The sequence below is a fragment of the Danio rerio genome, chromosome 8 (genome assembly GCF_052040795.2).
Source record: "Danio rerio strain M-AB ecotype USA chromosome 8, GRCz13ab, whole genome shotgun sequence".
Classification (NCBI taxonomy): domain Eukaryota; kingdom Metazoa; phylum Chordata; class Actinopteri; order Cypriniformes; family Danionidae; genus Danio; species Danio rerio.
Window position 1 is genome coordinate 43728823 of NC_141028.1, and position 24812 is coordinate 43753634.

The 24812-nt window shown below is 44.1% G+C and overlaps 1 long non-coding RNA gene across 1 annotated transcript in view; it reads right to left on the reverse strand.

The window, feature by feature from the left end:
- Positions 1-20534: 20534 nt before the first annotated feature.
- LOC147842802 (uncharacterized) overlaps positions 20535-24812 on the reverse strand; it is a 65459-nt gene continuing 61181 nt past the window's right edge. Inside the window, exon 2 of the long non-coding RNA XR_015498315.1 lies at positions 20535-21726. This is a non-coding gene — a long non-coding RNA (uncharacterized LOC147842802). The remainder of the gene's footprint in view (positions 21727-24812) is intronic.

The following is a 24812-nucleotide window of genomic DNA, read 5'->3' on the forward strand; positions in this document are numbered from 1 at the left end:
TGTGGTGATGCCTAAATCATTGTTTTTTTACAGTTATTTACTGCACAATCTACAGAGTAACAGTGCAGTTATACTAATTAAACACACCTGATCAAACTAAATCTAAAGGTAGTGTGTTGAAGCAGGGCTGGAACTAAATTCTGCTGGGCTGCGGCCCTTCAGGAGTTTGACATCCCTGGTACATAGCATATTTTCAAAGAAACTGCCTACATTTATCACAATCATGCACATATCATTGAATAAAAACAATAAAAATATAAAAACTTCATCCAAAGCAAAAAAAAAAAATAAATAAATAAATAATAATAATAAATAATCTGATCCTCATGTTGTTCCAAACCTGTAGTAATTAAAATAAATAAATAAATAAAATAACCTGATTAATACATTTATTTAGGAAAGCCTTTATACTATACTGTTAATGCCACTTTTACCTACTTCATTTGAAGTTTTCCAGACAAATTAATTGAGTCTATGCAAAAATGTATGTACGTGCTGTTTAAGATATTTTTTAAACAACACATTTTTACTAGTTATTTAGCAAAATACTAATATTCAGCTTAAAGTGCAATTTAAAAGCTTAACTGTAGGCTAAACTAGGCAAATTAGATTAATTATAGAAAAGTAAACAAAGTTATAAAAATGATTGTGATAATTTGGTTGCTCTGTGTGAATATTTTTGCCTTTAAATGCATCTCTTCGATATCTTTACCTTTTAATTAGCTCTGTGACATTGACATTGGTTGACTCCTGATACTCAATGTTAAAAACATAAAAGGAACCAAAGAAAACACAAAGATGGCTGCAGAGAAATTTAGCTTATCATTAATGCATTGTCTCACTTTCTCCTCAATACTGACCATACACATACCAAAACTGAACAGTATATATATATATAGCAACATAAAGCATCAGAGTACATGGGGTAATAATGGTTGAGCAGTAATTTACCATTTATTATCACAGTAACTATCTGTAATGGGTACATAAAGTAAATTACTGTAATTTATTCTTTGCACTACAAAATTTCATACAAATCCTGCTCCTTTTACAGTAAAATACTGTTTCCTTTTATTACAGCAAAACACTGGCTATTTTACAGTTATTTACTGCATAATCTACAGTAAGGGTTAACAGTGTATATATATATAATGTGTAACATAACTGGTAACATTTATTGTAACATGTATTCTGGAGGTAAACATTCCTTTTAACATGCCATGAAAACGGTCAGGGTTCAATTTCCAGGACAATTCAAATCACTTGGTGATTAGAAATGTCTGACTTAGAATATCCCTGCTGACAAGTAAAGAGTTTAAGACACTTCACAGAACTGTCCTAAACCACTCTCTGCCAACTTCAAAAGAACATGGCAGATAAGAGAGAAAAACTCTTCAAATAAAAACCCATCTTTAGTCAGCCTTCTGCTCACAGACAAAAGACATTCCTTCCTTACACACACATACACATCCCCACACCCACATGGACACTAGTCCAAAGAGAAATTGACTGAGAAACCAGGGACCAGCACAGAACTAAAATGTTATGTTTGCAAACTTTGTATCTCATTTTTGACCTTCCCTACCTGTACAACCCCTCCAGGAATTGAGTTTGACACCCCTGATTTAGGCCTGTTTAGAGCATAAATAATGTAATTGTGTGGGAATTATGTTGAGGTATTTTGATGAGTTTTCATTGTTAATGTACCTATCCATGTCTGGTACGGATGAGATTCTGCTGACATTTTACAACACATGATGCGTAGAGTACGATCATAATCAACACTGCTTTGATCATTTAATTCCCTGCATTAAATGCCTCTCCGCATGTTTTGGGCGGACACTCAAATTTGCATACGAGCAGACTCGAGACAAAGGAAGGTTTCGCGCACAAACTTTGCCCTGAAATCATTGGTCAAGAATGCTGAACAGGTTATCACATGACCCGCAGGTATAACCGGGCTGACCCGCAGGTATAACCCCCAACATCTGAACAGAGAAGTCCGGACAAAGAACTCGAAAAAGGTGGCCCCTTTGAGGGGCCAGCGGCTCTTCTGGACTTTTCCCGCCACGCTTTTCTTATTTTCCAGCAAAGTAAACTCAGTTTAAAGTTTGCAATCGCGTTCCTCAGAACTGTATTGCAAACTCACCGCACCAAGGAGGACATCAAAGGAGTTTTATCATGACGGGAGCATAAAGGGAGAGACCCAAACATTAAAGTCCAGGTATTTTAGTTATGCGATTAAGCTGTGCCCCTTTTATCAAAAAAGGTGTCTTTGTTTTTATAATCTTCATGATCCTTAATGGTGCGTGTGGAACTGATAGTTTTGTCACTCTTTATCTGAAATCTCTATTTCCTCGCTTTACTATTTCTCTTTGTTGTTACATGTTCTATAGACCCGATATCTCCACGTAGTTTACCTTTGTTCTATGTTTAATGTATGTTTGTGCGTTGTTCGTTATCTGTCTGACTAGTCAATAAATCCTATTATAATCAAATGAATTGTATTGTTTGCCTCACAAGAAAATGTCACTGAAATACAGATTCCCCTGCCTAGCTGTTATAAGTTGATTAAAACTTATGAATGAATAATCTACTTCACAAGAAGTAGCAATTAAATTCCCTTTTTCTAAATGAATAGATCATTGCCGTAACCGCTCGGAAGAGCGGCGGCTCTGCTTGTGTTTGTTTGGTCAAGTTAACAGTAAATTGATCCAGAATATTAATGATTAATAATAATTCGTTATTGTTGATAATCAATATTCATATCTGAGAGTCCGCTCGATCGAGCGGGCAGGATCATATGCAATCATATGTTTGTTTGACCAAATTGACTGAAGCTTAAGCCGGAATATTAATAATTAAGAATAAACCATTATTGTTGATTATTAATATTCATAAAATGAGCTAATTTCTGCTACATATTGGTGGAGAATGCGGGCATTTTTCCAAACATTTTCTGTGAGGCAAACTTTCCAATTCATTGTGTTTTATGGAGCGCGCTATAGAAGAAAAGGACCGCGAGAAGCACTTCCTTTTCTTCAAAGCTGTAAGGACGAAAGCCTCCCCCAGCCCTTCTGTTCACTTACACAGCAGAGAGTTGCCCCGTGTTGAGTGTAACGATTTAAACTGCAGTTCATAATATTTTAAATCGATTTTGCAAAGACGCTTGTTCCGCAAATCATTTAAATATATTATTGTGCCTGTCAGAACAGAGATTTCCCTCAGCGCCTGTAAGACAGTTTGGAAACCCCAAACCTGTCCATTTAAAAGGCCTTCTAATAGCTAGAAAAATTCTAGACTATTTGCTCCCGTGGTTTAAAACAGTTAGTTTAGCTGCCTAACGTTAAACCTCTCTGCTTCGCCGCCGTGCAAAATTAATTTCAGATTTGCTGGACGGTTCTAAATTAATGTATTTGGGAGCTGCAAGCTTGCCTATTAACCGCTTTCTGACGAAAGGAATTCTCAGAATAATAGGCGTGTTTTTAAATGGTACCACAATCTGATATGGATGTGAATTCCCATATTTCAGTTATGTTCATCCGGACCAAATCTGTGTACAAACGTGCACTGCCTCGAGAGACGTTCCGCATTTTATGTTTGTTTGTCTAATTGTAATGGTCAGATATCATAATCAGTGTTACTGCAACGTGATATAAGAAATGACTGTTTATGCGAATCTTAGTGGTTCGCGGTTTGCCTTTGTGAAGTCAGCCGCATACCAAGTTATGAATGAAAGCTCCTTTCATGACTGAAACCGCTCTTCGAGCACTCATTGGCTCCTCGTCTACATGACTCATGTGCACGCACGCATGCGTGAATGACGTAGCCACCACCCTAAAGCATCAGACCCGGCTTTAGGAGGCAGAGTGTGTGACGCGGCTTACATCACAGGGCAAAACAACTCGCTAGCTTTTAACAACTAGCCTTAAGTAAACTAACCCTTCGCGTCTTAATATTACCAAACTGTTAGCACAAGGCTAACCGGATGCGAAGCGTAACTCGTAACAACTTGCTAGCGGCTAACGCCAGTTAAAGCTTAAGCAAACTAACCCTTCACGTCTTGTAACATTAACAAACTTTAGCACAAGGCTAACCGAATGTGAAGTGCAACTCGAAAACATCCCCCCCTGTCTCCTTCTGCATCTTCTCATATCAGTTCCGCCCAACATTGTGTCTCATGTGGTCTGAAATGGTCAAATAGTTTTGAGTTAATTTGTTTTAATTTCGATAAAGCATTTAATTTTCCCTGTCATAATTTTATTCAAACAATATTTTAGTTACCTAAGTATAGATTATTGGTCTTGGTTTTTATTTCATTTGGTATTATGAATTATTTTGTTACTTTAAAATTTTTTATAAATTTTTCTGCCTTCTGTCTTTTTCATTTTAATACCGTGTCCAGTTTATTTTGTTATTATTTTATTTTAACTCTAACCCATTTGTAGGGTCCACCCAGTTGGCCCAATGCCGGTGTCCACTGGTGGATGAAGGTTCATTGCATGTTCGGTCTTTCCAGTGCACAATGTTGATTTATATTAACTTAGCTCATATCTGACTCCAATTTTAATATGAGGTGGTTTAGAATATTAATATATTTATCCTCGTTTTATCTGACTCCAATCATAAAACATTAGGAAGATTATATCAATATGTAATTTAGATAAATGTTTGAACCTTTTGTCTTCACTAGTAACTATTACATCCGTTCATTCGGGTGCTCATGTCGCTCAGAGAAATCGCCTCGGCCGAAGGCGTCCCTCACGGTCACACTCCGGTCAGTCTTGAATATTAAACAGAGGTAAATTGACTAATACTTTAGATGGCCGCTACCAGCGCGCTCGTTCTAAAATACTTTAGTTAGTCCCGCTTAGATGTACACCTTTGAGTTAAGACAATCATCATTTCTAATTAGAGGTTAGGGCATTAATATAAATGTACCCGACTACTGGACTCTATATTAACTTTGGTTTTCACCAAGCCCATGGTTTCTCGTATGAACTTAATTTAGAATAATATTACCTTCAAACAAAGGTCAGGTACCCAATCTAGGTTAGTCGTGCAACACCTTGTTGACCTAGACGGAAGTTATCGCCCTTTCCACCTAAGTGCACATGAATCAATATCAAGAGTCAGCCGGATCGCTAAAACACAATTAGTGTGCCCAATGCTCCATCTCAATTGGATTTTAGTCCGTCTACTGACCTGACGCAAGACGTGCGGAAACAAGGATACAGCGTAATCTACTTGAATTAATAATTACAGAGTGAGCAAAATATGGTCAAACATTACAATTTATTAGTCAGGTAAATGTATTATGCCAATTCAATAAGTCAATTCATAAATGATCAATACAAAACATCAAATTATCAAAGATAAATCCAAGATGAAAAAGATGCATTCCTGACTTTGAAATATACATAACATGGGGCAGACCCCATGTTATGGGCTGATCTGGTTAGGCAGAATCGCGCTGAGTTTTTCTCAACCCTTACCTTAAATAATCCAAGAATTCCCTCAAGGAATGGGGTGTGAATGTATAACAAAAGGAAAAAGTCACACCCTTCACAGTGGTTCAAAAGAAGCCTGAAGTTATATATTTATTGTTTTGATTATGTCTATTTCTGAGAGAATGAGACCATTGTACCAATCGCACTGAGATATTTCAAATGATATCAAACATGATAGTTAAAGTCAGTTTGGTTAATCTAAAACATTGAAATGACCATATGCGTGAGTTGGGGGGATGAAGCTGAGTTTCAGCATACTCAGATGCAAATGCAGCAGGAACTGGTTTTTCCCGCATTCCCCCCTGGTGGGTTGTGGAGTCCATTGGCCCTGTTTTCAGCTCATGTTTTGAATTGCCAAAGACATCAAAAATATTTGTAATATTTCAGTTCTTACACATTAATGTTTGTAGATGCCCCTGAATACTAGGGCACTCTTTCTACTTTTTCTAAGCCGTCCTGTACTGCTTTTACCTATAGGGGATTATTATGATTATTCTTTTAAATTATTTTATGCTGATTTAATTTTCCTTTAGCCTCCCTCCATCACAGGGTGATAACCTTCTCTATCCATCAGATACTACAGCATACTAAGATTCCTACTCCAACTGGCTCGCCCAGCATAGTAGATCTAAAATACTGCCCGTATCCGGACCCGAGTCCTCTGTGCTTGTGTGGTTAAGCGTACAGGTTATCCAGGTTGCAGATCAAAAGATTGGGTTCATCTGTCTGACATAACCGACCCCTGCTGAAGAATGCGTTAGATACCTTGGCGTTTTGTCACTCCGGCTTGTGTGGATCACAGTGGCATCAGCAATCGTACTCCAAGAAGCACCGTCCGTGTCAACTGGCATACGATCAATCTTGGTTAATTACCCTGTCATGATTCCACACACGTGCCCGCTTGAGTGAGATTGGCCACCTCATTCTATAGGCCTAGAGCGGCACTGGAATCATCAGGCGAAACCCAATTTTGAATCGTGCCAGGCAGTCAGTGACCTCCTTGAGTGCTACATATTGTGCTAAAAGCCTACGCTGTGTGAGTTCGCAACCGAGTCACATTATGGGCAAGTGATCTGATAGCGACTGCAGTAGGAGTTGGGGAAAGTCTAGCCAGATAGCACGCTCTTTTGACTTTCATCTGAATGCCTTTCACTCACCACCAAGTGTAAATAGCATGTAAAACCTAGTCTAAACTTAACCCCCTACAGGACTATAAATGAACGCTTTAGACATGCCCATAGGTTTTGCTATTCTCTCTCTCTCTCTCTCTCTCTCCCCCTCTTTTTTCATCCTTGTCTGTCTTTTATTTTTATTTTTATTCATATTTACTGATATCCATTATTAGTATTATTTTCATTCATTTTTCTTTCCCTGTACACTCGTTCATCCGAGCAAGGTGCCATTTTGTCTAACCTATCGTTAGTATTATTTATTTATTTTTGTTTTTTTTGGGTTACTGTTATTTTTATTTACTTAATTATTTTATTTACTTTGACCTGCTCAGAGACCACGCTATTGAGAACCACCAGGGTGATCTAAATAATTGATTGGTAATTTGCACAGCCTGGCGCATGACTAAAAGCCTTGAGGCCAGTACGTAGATATCAACTGTTATCTAGCCACCCAAATTTGATATCCGAATTGTCCGGCCCCCAGTGGATCCTTAGAAGGACCAACGTCTAGCCGGCACATACCCCCTAGCTGACAACCCTGTCAGACTAATAATATAGCACAATGCTAACATCCACTCGAATTTGCCATGTGGGTCTCTCTCTCCCTTGTGATCTCTAGCTGCATCCCAAATCGCATACTTATGCACTATTCTACGCCATTTTGTAGTATAAATAGTTTAAGTAGTGTGTTCACACTGAAAACTTAAAATAATTAGTGCACTTTAATTACCCGGATGATGCACTCATTCAGCCGCTAAAATGAAGTGTGTAATGATGGACACTTCACGCACTCAACGACCGCAGGTTTGCTTACGTAGCGGAAGGGGCGGAGCTTTCAGACGCACATGTTAAATAACTTTATTTATTTTGGATGGTGAAAGCAAAATTCTCCTACGAGAGTGATTTTAGCGCCTCCCGATGGTGAATGCGGCAATACTCACGGCAGGTATTATTTGATAATTCTGTTGTTTATTTCACTGATTTGGCAACCGTCAAACGTCATCAGGGAAACGGTTTGAATTTCCGCTTAGTAAAAACACATTAGTGTGCCATTTGGGACGCCACTACATACATATACTATCTTGTTGAGTGTGTAAGTGCATAAGTAAATAGTGCATGAGTGCATAGTGTATAGTGTGCCATTTGGGACGCAGCTTCTGTCTCACCCAACAGACCAGCATGTCAAGTGCGTCCAGCCCGCTGCTCACTGGGACCAACTGGAGGCCTGGTTAAGTGCTTAACCCACAACCTCCTGCCCAACGACGCCATGGAGCTGCAGCGGCCAAGCAGAGAACAGCTGGAAGTCCGCATTAAGCCACTGAGGGCGAACAACCTAGCCCGGAGCCATAACAGCAAAGCCCAGACTCAACTCTCCAGGGCCCTGACACACCTCACCCTTGCACCGGCTAGATCCATAGGAAAGGGTCTCAACCAGCTGGAGCATCGAGCCCAGGACGCCTGCAAGACGACGAGGGAAAAGGACGCCGAACTTCTAGAGCAAATGGACGGACTACAGCGCGCCCCGATGGAGCTACAAGCGGACAACGCACACAAGGAGCGACGAGAGGAGAAAGCCAAAGATGAACTGAGTGTAGAGCTACAAGCTGAAACACTATTGTAAAGAGCAGAACTAAAGACAGTGAAGCTCGTGTCAAAGCCTCTAAAGTCAACGGCTGAGGGCCCGAGCAAAATTCCAACACGGAACCCAACCAAGAGACTTTAAGCATGAACTTGACAGTTCACCCAAAACTGTCACATTCCTACAATCCATGTGACTACCCGAAAGGGGAAGTGCCGCAGTCAGCCCCAAAAGCCAAGACTGGATAGACCAGCAGAGGGGGGTGAATCCAACTCATACTGCCCCGCCAGCCAGCATTGCAGCAACGCCCATCAGCAACACAGTGCCAGGACTCCCTCCAAAGGGGTCCCCCCACAACAGACACCATCTGTCAACCAAAGACCTGAACCAGCTGACCAGAGAAATGCCAACTTTCACCCAAAACCCTGCTGGAGGCGACGACATGCACTCCTACTTCTAAGACATTGACTTTTACACAGACGAGGCCAAGTGCCACTCTCTGTGACAAATTGTATCTGCTAAGAATTACTTCGAGCCGTGAGGCAAGAAGTTTCTTGAATCAACAGCCCCGTGCCATCAAAGCAGATTACGAGCCGATGCAAAAGCTAGAGTGTTTTACCTGACCCCGTGTCAGAGTAAGGACTGATTGTCGCCATGGGTCTCAGAACAGCCACGAGACCTCACAAGCATACTGCAGTCGACTACACCAACCCTACTTCGAGACAGGAAATGAGCCACGGACGGAGGAGGATTTCACCTTCCAGATCCTCTCTCTCCAAAAAACTGCTTTCTGTGGTGAGCCCACACTCGGGCAATGTCCTGCCCCCACGCCCTGACCACCCAACAGCGGCAGAGTTTAGCTCATAAAATCTGTTTAAAACAAAGACTGCTTTGAAAGACTGTCAAACACAAGCTACCCTGTCTCAGAATCTCATCCAGAGCTGACTTTAAAAAGCACGCTACTGTTTCCCTGCCGCAAGACTTCCAAACTGTGAGTTAAAGCCTTTCTCTGCCAGCAGAGGACAGCACCGCCAGGAAGGTGCATGTCCCAACACCAGACAGGATGCTCAGAGACACACTGGGACAAGCCACTCTCCACAAGCAGTCCAAAAGGAGCCTAAAAGCAACCAAGGAATGGCCAACCTGCAGTAGCTAGGAGCTCAAGCAACCAGCATCCAGCTAGTTACACGCCAGAGAAAGCCAAAGGTAAAAACCTGACACCAAACAACAGCACAGTGGCGTCATGAGCAGCAGAACTGCTGAAAAACTTGAAGGGGACCCCACAAGAAGTCAAGCCAGACACCTTATGACTAGAGGGGGGGTCCAAAACCACTTACCCCCTTAAACACCTACCTTCTGCTCCATCCCTGCAGAGTACTGCGAGTCCAACCCAAGCTAAAGACTTTGTATCTAACTACAGCATCACGCTTCCCCCAAGAAGCAGCCAGTGCTACCATGCTTGCAACCTCAGGTACCAGAAAACACTGGTCTGGTTGTCTGTTTACTTCCTGAGCCACAGCCCACCAACAAGCCACACCTGCGTAAAAACAACTGCTCAGGCCCCTGCACTTCAACTCTTGGGGAATCTGACCAAAATGGCGTGGCAATGAGGCGCTACTTGGCCGTAACCATGGAGATAAAAGAAAGATGAAAAACGCGCGTCAGCACGGGAGCAGACCTCACATTAATGTCATCTTCCCCATTTGAGAAACTCGAAGCAAATGCTCAGAGACTAAACCGAACACTTACATGTCAACAAGGCAGGCTGATGGTGCAAATCATACAGCCAAACTGAGGTTCAACTCACATACATCGCTCCCATTCAAGTAACGACTGTCCCCATGACTGCAGTGCACCCTGTGTACCCGTCGCCAATGGGCACATACCTACCGCTGATTGGTAAGGATCCGATGGATAGGTTTGAACCTCTTTTGTACTTTGAACCCCTTAAAATCTGGGCCCAAGTGCGAGAACTCTCCCACAGCCGTCAGGTCAACCCCAACAGGCTTTCAGGTCACCAAGGTCGCGGGAAACCGCTGGAACCCGCGAGAACCCAAACTCAACAACATAGACAGGGTCAAGGTCGCTACTCTGCAGCCTTCAAACCAGCAAGCAACCCCAACGCTTAATGTTGAATAACCGGAATGTGAACGACACTGTACTTGCACTATGAGCAGACAACCCAGCAGCCATCAGCCTCGCACTGTGCGACACTCCGCCTAAACACACCCCAGACCTGTGTTCAACTACCAAGCATACACACTACTATCCAAATGCTGAACTCTCACACATGACAACTGCCAACAGCATTTACACATTGAACTTGAACCGGAACGGCGGATGGTTGACCCATCCCTTTCTAACTCTCACGGCCCTGCCGCACGATGTTCACATCATAGCAAATAGTCTGATACATCTTCAGGCCTATATATAGACACCCTTAACGACTGATTATAGGCACCCACACTTCTCACAGCCAACAACGATGGCTGTCACCCTCAAGAAGCCCCACTCAGGCCAGACCATGAGAGAGGTCTGCTCCGTCATCAGCAAACAAGACTCTGTCATGCCAGCCTATACAAACAGGTGCTCTATATGGCTCTCCATACGAAAGGCCAAACTCTAAACCATACACTAGGTTTTTCTTTCAACCAACAACAGAAAGCATAAAACTGGGCCTCAACCTGGAAGCCATACCCTAAATTGAACTGTCCTCATGAACAGTATATGTCTTGTGTAATAGCTGCATGGCAACTGACATAAAAATCCCCAAAGACTACCTACTGGGACGATTGGTCAGCTACGAGTTCCATGACTTTGAATTCTTGGGTCAATTAGTGGCCTCACCCTACATGCAACGACACCAGAGGGGAGCTTAGAAAACACAGACTATACTGTTCCATTCAAGCTCGCCACACTCACGTCTGTCTTACCAGTAAACAAAGAACAGGTAGGCAGAAGTGAGCTCACCGAGGACTAACTTCTTGCCGTGTGCCCAGCCACTTGTCACCCCATCACTAACATGGATGAAGACAGGGCACTTTCCTCAACAGAACAGACATGCTGAGGCCATGCAGGATGATGTCAACCGACAAAAGTCAGCACATCCTGTATGACTACAACGGTGCCCCCGCTAAAGACTCTTTAGACTGCAAGTCCCACTGACCTTCACATGGAAATATCCAACTCCATGCTGAGAAAAGGACATCTGTCCATGCAATAACACCTACTCGGCACCCATCTGGGCCGTCCTCAAGCCAAACATCAAAGGGTGCCTGACTATAGAAAGCTAAATCAGCAAATGCCATTGTCACGAGGGCCAATGACACCACTGGAACAGGAAGTGCCCAGAATTCAAGGACCAACCATCTTCTCAACTTCTGGACGATACTGTACATCCAATTGACCAGCATAAGCTAGCTTTTACCTTGAATAACAGACACTAAACGATCATGAGGTGCCCCGTCGGCTAGGCCAACTCACCAGCTGAAAGCAACACCCTCCTGAACAAAGCATATCCCAATGCTTATGTTAAAGGCAACCTCATCTACGTTGATGACATCCTTAATGAAAGTACCACCGTGTCTGGCCACTCAAAGGAGACAGTCCATGTCCTACAACAGTTGACTGTGGCTCCAGACACGTCATTAAGAACTTTTCAAAGACTTCTAGACCCGTGACCAACCTGTTCAAAAAGGGCTGTCCTTCTGTTTGATGGAAGGTCAACAGCTGGCCACGACTGAATTGAGACAACGTCTGGGCATATGCAAGTAAAACACTCCTTGCGCCAGAAGGCAAATACCAAGACTGTACAACTGACAGACCATCTGCTATGCCGTAGTGGATGAACCCCAGCCACCTCTGCTAACCTGGCATTCAAGTACTCCAAGTACTGGGATGAGAATGCGTGCCAAGGTATGCCCACAGCCCGTGTCGATGGATGCTCCCACAAACATCGCAGTATGCAGAAATGGCAGTCATCATTGTAACCGTTAAAAACACAGCAGCCCATAACATCAGAGTGCACTTAGCTGCACAGACTCCAACTCGCTAGACTCTGTTTTACGTTCCACCTCCCAAGGTGGAAACAAAGGGCTTCAGAACTACCACAAGCCCGTGAAACATCAACACTTTTTCTTTTTTTCCCCAAGTAGGCTACCACAACACTGACAACCACATCATGGTCGTCTGCGGAAAAAAGATAAGAACAGTTCAAACATTCAGGCACTGACAAGGACCTGAATGACTGGACAGATGCCCTTACCAAGAAGGCGCATCACACGGTGGACCATAGTCACCACCCAACCAAAACCCAGAGATCTGACAGCTGTAACCGGCAGCCAACAACCCTGCCTAACCGAACACACCCGATCCCTCTGTCTGACCTTAGCTTCATAGCAGATGTCGCTCAACACCTCCTACATCCTAAAAAACAGGTGCTGTGTGAATAATTTTTGGGTTGTCCCTTAAGACCCCGCGACACCACAGTTCGTGCTGCCTCAGAGCCAGAGGGAGGTAATGCTAATGTACTGACCCAGCACACAGCAAAACATTCCCAGGGTGCTGATTCACCAAGCACCACAGTAGGGCTGCACGATACATCGTTTCAGCATCGAAATCGCGATGTGCGCATCTGCGATAGTCACATCGCAGGAGGGTGCGATGCAAAAAAAAAATGTATATATATAGGCTATATGTATTATGGGTGGAGCAGAACCCGAATACGTATTCGGATAAGCACGAATAGCGTGTTTTTACCAATACTTATTTCGAACAAATACTTGAAAAATGATTTGTATTCGGGGAACAAGAAAAACATTATATCAAAAAGCTGCGTTTCCTCATGAGACCGCAGTGCATGCCCGCATGAGTGAGTAAGTGAGACGTTCAGGAGTCGGAGGCGGGGTGGCGCCGGGGAAAAAAGGTGACTGCAGCATGCTGCTGTTCCACAACAGCAACAGAGAAGGCTTGGCAGAGCGAAAAATACTGCATTACTATTTTTGTTAAATTTTTTTTTTGATCATACTAAAATAACACGTGATAGAAGTTCACTCAAAAGTGAAAGTTCTTTCTGTCATTAATTACTAACACTCCCGTCATTACTACTTTCAGAACATAAATTTTGATATTTTACCATATAAAAATGCAATGCAGTTATGAAAATTGTGAAATTAAAGCAATAGTGCAGAGATCTAGTCCCCGCGTCAGGTCAGGGTGCACCTGTAAACTTTAAAACACAGATGCGGAGGCGCACTAAACTCAGACGGGAAAGAACTGGGCATTCAATTCATGTTTCAGTTAAATAATTATTTAAATAAAGCTCTCTTGATCCTCTAAAGGGTAAAAAATGCAAAAGAAATTTGTCGTTAAATTAATTTTAGCAGAGATGCAACTGCCTGTCATTTTCACATTCGTTTTTCAGTGAGGGATTAGGTCTATTAACCTAATAACAATGTTTTGTTGGACACTGTAGTCTACACAATAATCAATATTATAATTTATTATATACATTATTATTAAAACTAAACTATACAATTGATAAAACAAAACCCTTTTTATTGTTTAATTGCTTTCATTTTGACACCGCTAACAGTTGTAATAAAAAAACATCACATTATGCAGAAGTTAAAAACACCTTTTGAGTTTAAAGATGATCAGCCTGCCAAGTCAAGTTTACAGTGTCATAAATGAAATAGGTGGGATTAAAGGGGATTTGCCCAGCACACAACTTCTCGCTGCAGGTAGCTGAATGATAATCTTTAAAAATATATATGCAATACAAAACTTTTAACATTTATGGGTTTTTTTAAATAAAAAGAAATCAGGAGAGTAAAATATAATTTAAACCACTGGTCTGGCGCTGAAACTTTATTGTTTGTAGCGAGAAGAAGAAAAAAAAGCAGATGAAAACCTGGCTGAGGAGACGGTGACAACATGGATTATCTGTTATTCAGAAAAGATCACGACATTGTGAGGCGTTTATCATACAACGCAGTTTGTGTTAATAATCATTGATATTAACTAATAATAATTCTCTCTCTAGACTTTGTTTTAGGGCTTGTTTCTCTTCGGCGCAATATAGCCTCGGCTTATTGCACACACGAATCCGATTGTGAAGAATGATTAAGCGCTTGCATTTTTTATTGCATCCTTTTCGTAAGTTATTTATCTATTTATTTTTTTAAAGTGGTGAGAGCATTATTTACTGGCAAACATGTTCCTCGATCTCGTACATTAACAAATAAACTAGCCTACCTTAATTAATTGACCTTTTATGTAAAAATTAAGGAATAACTTAATAACTTAATTAAATATTAATAAATAAAACATCCGTATAAACGTAGGCCTATAAATATGGTAGTTAAATATTAAATAACTTTTACTGCTTGAAACCGTATAATAATAATTAAACGTGACATTTTTTAAAGAACTTAACAAATAGCCTAAATGGCACTTTACTAATCAGTGTAATAATAATATAAATATTAATAATTATAAGTAAAAAGTAAATATTAACCTAGTAACAATATAAGTCAGATGTTTAAAAAAACAACGTAGGTTCTCTCCACCTTTTGTATTCATATTTTAAATTATTTGCCAGAAAAACTAACATGTTAACTTTGTCCGGTTTAAGTGAAGAATGGGGTTATAATGTTTCCAGCAATACACTGTCAGACGGTGTGCTTGTAGCGAAAATGCAGACTGGCTACTTTTTCACAGCCATGCGAGAGAGGGCTTCTGCTTCTGTTCCGCCGCCCGCATTTCTCGCAACGCAGGTTTCTCTACGCTGCGGAGCGGCGCGTTCTTAACTAGTTACGAAATATGTTGCTCCATTTCTCGTCAATGTCTTCCATTTATCACTTTCTCTTTTTTATCTGGCCATTTTTTGCAAATGCCTCTTCCATGCCTGGCTGAGCTGGGCTTTTGCATTTAGAAGACAGGAGTTGATTAAGCCTACATGGCTTTTTTTTCCCTCGCCACTGGCTTGCATGATTCGGGACCCGTGGATCTGCGTATCGATGGATTTGCTCTTCAGTGTTTGGACTCTCAGCAGTGAATATTAAAACACACTTTAACACTTAAAAACCCCCTACAAAAAGCTTAATCCAAATTAATTCGTTCACCTTTCTCGGTCGGCATGAATCCAAAATGTTCCCAGATGTAAGATTTCGTTTTCTAACAAGATTCATGGTTGAACTTGAATCGCGCCTAATGTTATATTCTAACAGATATGTAATACTTGGCAACATAACAGTTATTTGTGTTTTAAAGTGCGTGACGTCACGTACTACAGCCGGTGGCAATGGACAACGGCGGTGGCAACTGACCACGGCGGTGGCACGGTTGTCTCGGTGACCGTCACAGCCCTAGTCTTAAGTCTTAATGTATATATATATATATATATATATATATATATATATATATATATATATATACATATATATATATAATGTATGTATATATATTTAATATATCGCAATATATATCGCAGGGAAAAAAAATATCGCAATGTCAATTTTTTCCAATATCGTGCAGCCCTACACCACAGCAACACAGAGAAACCATCCTCTCATGATCAGACACCCAGATGGATCAGGCGGGACACTTCCATGGGCTCAGAAGGAGCAACATTTTTTTTGTGTGTTTTTCTCTCCTTCCCTTTCTCTTCCTCTTGAACTCATATGCCAGTACAACAAGTGGGTAGAGTGTCTCTCAGCACCGATGACACAGCCCAGACCATGGCATATCTTCTGATGATGTAAACAACTTGGACCGAGGCACCCCCCATGCACCACCAACATCACACAGGAAGTGCAAAGACTCCTGGTTGTATAAGCTCAGCTGCATAACAGCCAAGCCTCAAACCTACGTATCACAACCAGAGTAACAAACACTTGGCCACAAGCCAGGAAAGGGGGAAGAGACCCCGCAACCAGTGTCACAGTGAAATGCCCAGCAAAGCAAAGTCATCACAGACACCATCTACTCTCTACCCTGTTCCCTCTCTCTCTCTTCCTTTTCTACACAGGATACAGCCACGACCCTGTATCACAGTCTCACGAGAGGACCACTGCAACCTCACAACTATACTCATCTATCACTTATCTCTGGAAAACTGCGGAACAACTACCAGTCCGTGCCTCCTGACAGCATGGAAGCACACATTAACAAGGGCTTCGCCATTCAACAAGATGCAAGCACCAGTGAACAAGCGCACCGCTGACCTCCCCCTCAAAGCTTTTCTGCGCAAAACCAGGAAGGGGGAAAGAGCATGAAGAAGCCATGTCAACACTGCTTGAGTCTAAGTCATGATCCATCGACCCAGCAACGGAGGTCGAAGGAAACCCACCTCAAGCCCATCCTGTACGTCAAGTAGATCTCAACCAACAAGGTTTTCTCCGAACCTCTTCGTTGCGAACGGGGGGATATTTGTAGCGTACAGTCCACGGATAAATTACTTATTGGTTTTATTAAACCCTCTTGCGTGGGTTTTACGACTCCTGGCTCCTCAAAGTCTGGGTATCCACAACAACTTACGTAGTCCAGAGCCACCTGAAGAGATAAGCCAGAATGCTTCAAAGACATTCCTTTCTTACACACACACTCAACTCCCCACACCCACAAGGACACTAGTCCAAAGAGAAATCGACTGAGAAACCAGGGACCAGCACAGAACGTTCGAGGTTACAGAAGTAAACCTTCGTTCCCCGAGGAGGGGAACGGAAGTGCCATAGAGTGGATTGATTGAAATCCACGAATGGGAGGATTCGGTTCAGAAGCCGCTTGTCTGAAAGAGTATTGAACGGGCCAATGAATGCAATGAATTGGCAGCGTAAGCTTGCACAGGTGTACTTCATTGCCAATTATCCCAGCATATAAGCACACCAGGAGCGAGCAAACGCCATCCTTTTAAGTTGAAGAGACTTTCAAACAGCTAAGGGACAGTCATTATGGCGACGGAGTATGGCACTTCCGTTCCCCTCCTCGGGGAACGAAGGGTTACTTCTGTAACCTCGAACGTTCCCCTTCGGTTGGGGAACTTCAGTGCCATAGAGTGGATTGATTGAAATCCACGAATGGGAGAAGTATGGAAAGCGCCAAAATGACTGCACCTTACCAACGCCCCCGATGAGGGGATAGTCAAGCAAGCGTGACGCACCCACATCATGGGAGGCGCGGTCCTCCAACGTGTCCCTGGCCCTAATTTATCCTACATCAACAGAAGTCTTACGGATTTAGATATATTTTTTGGGAAGTCGTGAGCATCTAGATAATTCTAGGAAATACGACAGTACGTTGCGAAGCGTGCAATCCCGATAGGGAGGACGCTGCGGAGGCCATTCGTTACCCAAGGGGGGATAGATGGCAGAATTTACATATGGACTAGCCCTAAAAGGGGGAGTACGCATAGCAAAAGAGTGGTTAGCGGAGAGGGAAGACACGGGTCCGCCCTGGGGGGGGGACTTAACCGTGGCGGAATAAGCATATGGGATCGCCTAGTGGGGATCACGCATAGCAGGCACCTTTATCCAAAATGCGGGCTGACCAGCGGGCAGACCTACAACGTAGTGGGCCAGCAAGTGACTCCTCCGCTGAGTCAGTGCTGGGGGCCACGGAGGAGTCTGCAGGGCTCACCTGACGGGGAACTTTACTGACAGATAAAAAGGCGCACGTACCTCCGTGTTAGGGAGAATGGTGCAGCAAGCGTATTTCAACACCCTACCGAATTGTTTCCTCAATCACCAAGGGTTACCTAATACCCTTGAGGAAACCGGCTCCACTCGCAGATTGTAAAACCTTGCAAATGTGTTGGGTGTCACCCAGCAAGCAGCTCTACAGATGTCTGTTAGAGAGGCGCCGCGTGCGCGCGCTCGAGAGGATGCGAAGCTCTGAGTGGAGTGCGCACGCACTCTCGGGGGACGCGGCTCACCTTGGCTCTGATAGCGAAAGAAGGCATCCACAATCTAGTGGTAACTTATTTCCGTACGGCACTTCCCTGCTGCCGACCGCTATAACAGACGAAGAGCTGCTCAGATGATCTAAACTCTGAGTGCGGTCCGGATAATATGCAAAACGCGAACTGGACAATAAAGAAGGGCTGGGTCTGCCTCCTCCGAGGGCAGCGCTTGCAGGCTCACTACCTCGTATTAAAACGGAGTGGTAGAAACCTGTGGCACATATCGCGGGCGGGGTCTCAGGACGTGAGAGAAAGCCAGCCCAATTACAGGCACGAGTCACTGACCAAAAAATGCCTCCGGGTCCCCGACCCTCTAATCGATATCAACGCGACCAGCAGAGCTGTCTTCAGGGACAGAAAGATACTGAGTCGAGGATCGAAGGGATCTGACGTGCTTGTGTAGCGAGGGCGAGATCCTAAGAGGGCATGAGATGGGGGAAGGGTGGATTAATTCGCTTAGCACCCCTGAGGAACCGGATGATGAGGTTATACGTTCCCACGGTGCTGCCAGCCACCGCATCATGAGAGCGGAGATGGCAGCCACGTAACTTTGAGTGTGGAGGGCGACAGCCTGCTCTCCAGCTTCTCTCGGCGTAAAGAAAGCACAACGCTGATCTGGCAAATTACAGGGTCTTCTCAGCGAGAGACACACCATTCAGTGAATAGACTCCACTTCAGGGCATAGGCGCGCTCGGGGAGGGGGCTCTAGCCCGAGTGACGGTATTAGCCACCGCAATCGGAGGTTACCTAAGTCTTCCTCGCGTCTAAGGACCGCCAAAGATCGGCGAGGGTGCCAGATGGTGCCCTGTCCCTGAGAGAGTAGGTGCTCTCTCGAAGGGACTGCCAGGGGAGGGCTATCGCGAGGGAGAGCTCTGACATCCAGGTCCGGTTGAGCCAGAGGGGCGCAACCAGCAACCTGTTCCTCGTCCTCCCTGACCTTGCACAGTAACTGCGCGAGCATGCTCACTGGGGGAAACGCGTATTTGCGCATGCCCCGAGGCCAGCTGTAAGCCAGTACATCCGTGCCGAGAGCACTCGGTCAGGGAAAGAACAACTGGCAATGAACGATCTCGGGGGAAGCAACAGATCGATCTGGGCTTCCCCGAATCGCGCCCATATCAGCTGAACAGACTCGGGGTGGAGTCTCCATTCTCCAGGACGTAAGGCTGCCGTGAGAGCGCATCGGCTGCACGGTTGAGCTTGCCTGAATATGAATGGCGTGCAGCGATTTCAGTCGCGGATGACTCCAGAGGAGCAGACGGCGGGCGAGCTGAGACATGCGGCGAGAGCGCATACCCCCCATACGGCTGATATACGCCACCGCCGCCGTACTGTCCGTCCTGACCAGCACGTGTTGCCGCTCCAGCACCGGAAAAAAACGGTGGAGAGTGAGGAACACTGCCAACAGCTCCAGGCGATATGCCAATGCAACTGGGTACCTTTCCACAGGTCCGCAGCCGCATGCCCGCAACGCACAGCCCTTCTGCTGAAACGACAACAAGACTGGACGCCTGTTCTAGAGACACGCAGGCCTGTAGGAACGAGGGGTCGCTCCAAGGGCTGAGGGCGCAGCGACACAGCGCAGTAACAGAGACTCGGTGTGCGCGCGCGTGCCATGCGCGTCTGGGGACTCGATCGTGAAGCCAGTGCTGAAGTGGTCTCATATAGAGTAATCCGAGCGGCATGAAGCGGCTGCGGATGCCATATGCCCCAGGAGCCTCTGAAATAGTTTCAGTGGGACCACTATTTTACTGTCGAGCTCTCTCAGACAGTACAGCATCAGCTGAGCGCGCTCTCCGGAGAGGCGCGCTGCCATGGTGACCGAGTCCAGCTCCAGCCCGAGAGAAAAGATCCTCTGCACGGTTGCGAGTTTGCTCTTTTCTCAGTTGACCTGTGTAACATGAAATTAGCTCATTTTATGAATATTAATAATCAACAATAACGGTTTATTCTTAATTATTAATATTCCGGCTTAAGCTTCAGTCAGTTTGATCAAACAAACATGATTGTAAATGATCATGCTCGCGCGACCGAGCGGATTCCCAGATTATGAATATTAATTATAAACAATAACGAATTATTATTAATCATTAATATTCCGGATCAATTTATTGTTAATTTGACCAAGCAAACACAAGCAGAGCCGCCGCTCTTCCGAGCGGACACGGTAATCTATTCATTTAGAAAAAGGGAATTTAATTGCTATTTCTTGTGAAGTAGATTAATCATTCAAAAGTTTTAAACAACTTATAATAGCAAGGCAGGGGAATCTGTATTTCAGTGACATTTTCTCGTGAGGCAAACAATACAATTCATTTGATTATAATGGAATTTATTGACTAGTCAGACGTAACGAACAAACAAACCCACAAACATACATTTAACACAAAACAAAGGTAAACCACGTGGAGATATCGGGTCTATAGAACGTGTAACAGCAAAGAGAAATAGTAAAGCTAGAAAATATAGATTTCAGATTAAAGAGTGACAAAACTTTCAGTTCCACACGCACCATTACGGACCACCAAGGTTATAAAAAACACCTTTTTGATAAAAGGGGCACAGCTTAATCGCATAACTAAAATCACCTGGTCTTTCATGTCTGGCGGTCTCTCTTATGCGTCTCTCTTCCGTCGTGATGAAACTACTCTTGATGTCCTTTGATGCGTGGAGTTTGTAATGCAGTTCGGACGAACACGATCGCAAACTTTAAACTGAATTTACTTTGCCGGAAAATAAAGAAAGCGTGGCGGGAAAAAGTCCATGCGGCTTAGAAAGCCACGTGTGGCCCGAGGGCCACCGTCAATGATGTTCCTTTTTTGGGACGTTCTCTTTCTGCCCAGATGTTTGGGGGGAAGTGTGCTTATACCTGCGGGTCACGTGACAACCCGTACAGCATTCTGACCAATGATTTCAGGGGAAAGTTTGCGCACGAACCTTCCTTTGTCTAGGGGCTGCTCATATGCAAATTTGAGTGTCCGCCTAAAGCATGCGGACAGGCATCTAATACAGGGCTTTAAAGAATAAAGCAATGCGAGTTATGGTCTCGATCTATGCATCATGTGTTGTAAAATGTCAGCAGAAACCCATCGGTACCAAACATGGGGGGGGTTGAAAGTACATCAACATAATTTTTCATATCCTTACAATATTTATGCTTTATAAAGGCCTAAATGGAACTTGCATACAGGTTATAAGAGAGGTTACACCGGTAAGAAAAGTCAGAAATTAGATACAAAGTTTACAAAACATAACACATTGGTTTTGTGCTGGTTCTGGATTTGATGAGTTCATTTTCTTTCTGTCGGAACAGCCTCTTGGGGGTGTATGTGTGTGTGTGAGGGTATTTGGGCAGGAATGTCTTTGAAGTTTTCCTGCTTATCTATCCAGGCCCCCTGAACAACTTAAGCTGTCACGAAAATCCAGACTTCTTGGAGCCAGGAGTCGTAAAACCGTTCTGTCAGACCATGATAAAATCAATAAGAAATTTTATCTGTGGACTGTACGCTACACCTGAAACCCCAACAGGTGGAAGTGCCGGAGCACTTTGTCTCTGTGCATAATCAATTGCTCCGAGAGAGGGCAAAAATCAGCCAGTCGTCAAGAAATTGAGTATGCAGATGCCCGCGAGCCGAAGGGGCACTAAGGCACCCTCCGCGGGCTTGGTGAGGACCCGCAGAGACAGAGAGAGCCCGAAGGGGAGGGCTTTGTATTGCCAAGCTCGACCTTCAAACGCAAACCGCAGAAACTGACGGTGGCGAGGATGAGTGGAGACATGGAAATACGCGTCCATCAGGTCTACTGCTGCAGACCAACCCAGAGGACGAACGCACCGGAGGATGCGCTTCTGCGTGAGCATTCTGAATGGCAGCTTGTGCAGACAGCGGTTCAAAACGCGCAGATCTAGGATTGGCCGTGACCCACCGCTCTTTTTGGGCACGATGAAGTGTGGGCTGTAAAACCCGCTCTCCATCTCGGCTGGAGGGAGCGGCTCGATTGCATCCTTCGCCAGGAGGACAGCAATCTCCTCTCGCAAGACAGGGGCGGACAGGGGGCTGACCCTGGTGAATACACACCCGTGACTTGGGGGGCCGTTTCGCGAACTGAATCGCATAGCCAAGTCTGATTGTGCGTATGAGCCACCGCGAAGAGCTGGCCCGCGCTAACCAGGCAGGCAGAGCTCTCGCTAATGGACTCATCGCTACGATCGCTGACGTACCAGCAGTGGGGCAGCGCAGAGTGGGTGTGCTGATCCGGGAAGCGCGCGGGTCCCACGGAAAAGCTGGAGGTGAGATATTTGCAAAGAAAAAAATATTTGCAAACTTTGTATCTCATTTCTGACTTTTCTTACCTGTATAACCCTTCATATAACCTGTACGTGTGGTCCCTTTAGGCCTTTTTTAAAGCATAAATAATGTGCGGATGTGAAAAATTATGTTGATGTACTTTTAAACCCCCTATGTTTGGTACCGATGGGTTTCTGCTGACATTTTACAACACATGATGCATAGAGCAAGATCATAACTCGCAATACTTTATTCTTTAATTCCCTGCATTAAGGGAAAGATGTTTTTTTTATAATCTTGGTGATTCTTAATGGTGCGTGTGGAACTGAAAGTTTTGTCACTTTTATCTGAAATCTCTATTTCCTCGCTTTACTATTTCTCTTTGTTGTTACATGTTCTCTAGACCTGTATAGACCCGACCACTCCACTTGGTTTACCTTTGTTCTATGTTTAATGTATGTTTGTGCGTTGGTTCGTTATCTGTCTGACTAGTCAATAAATCCCATTATAATCAAATGAATTGTATTGTTTGCCTCACGAGAAAATGTCACTGAAATACAGATTCCCCTGCCTAGCTGTTATAAGTTGATTAAAACTTATAAAGGATTAATCTACTTCACAAGAAGTAGCAATTAAATTCCCTTTTTCTAAATGAATAGATCATTACCGTGTCCGCTCTGAAGAGCGGCGGCTCTCCTTGTGTTTGTTTGGTCAAATTAACAATAAATTGATCCGGAATATTAATGATTAATAATAATTCGTTATTGTTAATAATTAATATTCATAATCTGAGAATCTGCTCGGTCGCACGGGCAAGATCATATACAATCATATGTTTGTTTGACCAAATTGACTGAAGCTTAAGCCGGAATATTAATAATTAAGAATAAACCGTTATTGTTGATTATTAATATTCATAAAATGAGCTATTTTCTGTTACAGCCATAACCTTCGAGATGGAAGAAAGAAGAGAAACGCTGGTCAGCACGGAAGCAGACCTCACATTAATGTCATCTTCCCTATTTGAGTAACTCAAAGCGAGAGCTCAGAGACTAAATCGAACACTTAAATGCCAACAAGGCTGGCTGAATGTGCAAATTATGCAGCCAAACTGAGGTTCAACTCACATACATCGCTCCCATTCAAGTAACTACTGTCCCCATGACTGCAGTGCACCCAGTGTAACCGTTGCCAATGGGCACATACCTGCTGCTGATTGGTAAAGATCCACTGGATAGGTTTGAACCTCTTTTGAACTTTGAACCTCTTAAAATCTGGGCCCAAGTGCGAGAACTCTTTCTCACAGCCGTCAGGTCAACCCCAACAGACTTTCAGGTCACCGAGGTCGCGGTAAACCGCTGGAACCCGTGAGAACCCAAACTCAATAACATAGACGGGGTCAAGGTCGCTACTCTGCAGCCTTCAACCAGCTAGTAACCCCAACGCTTGCTGCCCCAGGCCTCAAAGGGCTTAATGTTGAATAATTGGACTGTGAACGACACTGTACTTGCACTATGAGCAGACAACCCAGCAGCCATCAGCCTCGCACTGTGCGACACTCCGCCTGAACACACCCCAGACCTGTGTTCAACTTCCAAGCATACACGCTACTATCCAAATGCTGAACTCTCACACATGACAACTGCCAACAGCATTTGCGCATTGATCTTGAACCGAAACGGCGGATGGTTGACCCATCCCCTCCTAACTCTCATGGCCCAGCCACACGATGTTCACATAGGAGCTGATAGCCTGATACATCTTCAGGCATATATATAGGGACCCACACTTTTCACAGCCAACATCTATGGCTGTCACTCTCAAGAAGCCCCACTTAGGCCAGACCATGCCAGAGGTCTGCTCCGTCATCAGCAAACAAGACTCTGTGGTGCCAGCCTATACAAACAGGTGCTCTATGGCTCTCCATACGAAAGGCCGAACTCTAAACCATACAGTGGGTTGTTCTTCCAACCAAGAACAGAAGGCATAAAACTGGGCCTCAACCTGGAAGCCATACCCTAAGTTGAACTGTCCTCATAAACAGTATATGTCTTGTGTAATAGCTGCATGGCAACTGACATAAAAATCCCCAAAGACTACCGACTGGGACAATTGGTCAGCTATGAGTTCCATGACTTTGAACTCTTGGGCCAATTATTGGCCTCACCCTACATGCAACGACACCAGAGGGGAGCTTAGAAAACACAGACTATACTGTTCCATTCAAGCTCGTCAAACTCACGTCTGTCTTACCAGTAAACAAAGAACAGGTATGCAGAAGTGAGCTCACCGAGGACTAACTCCTTG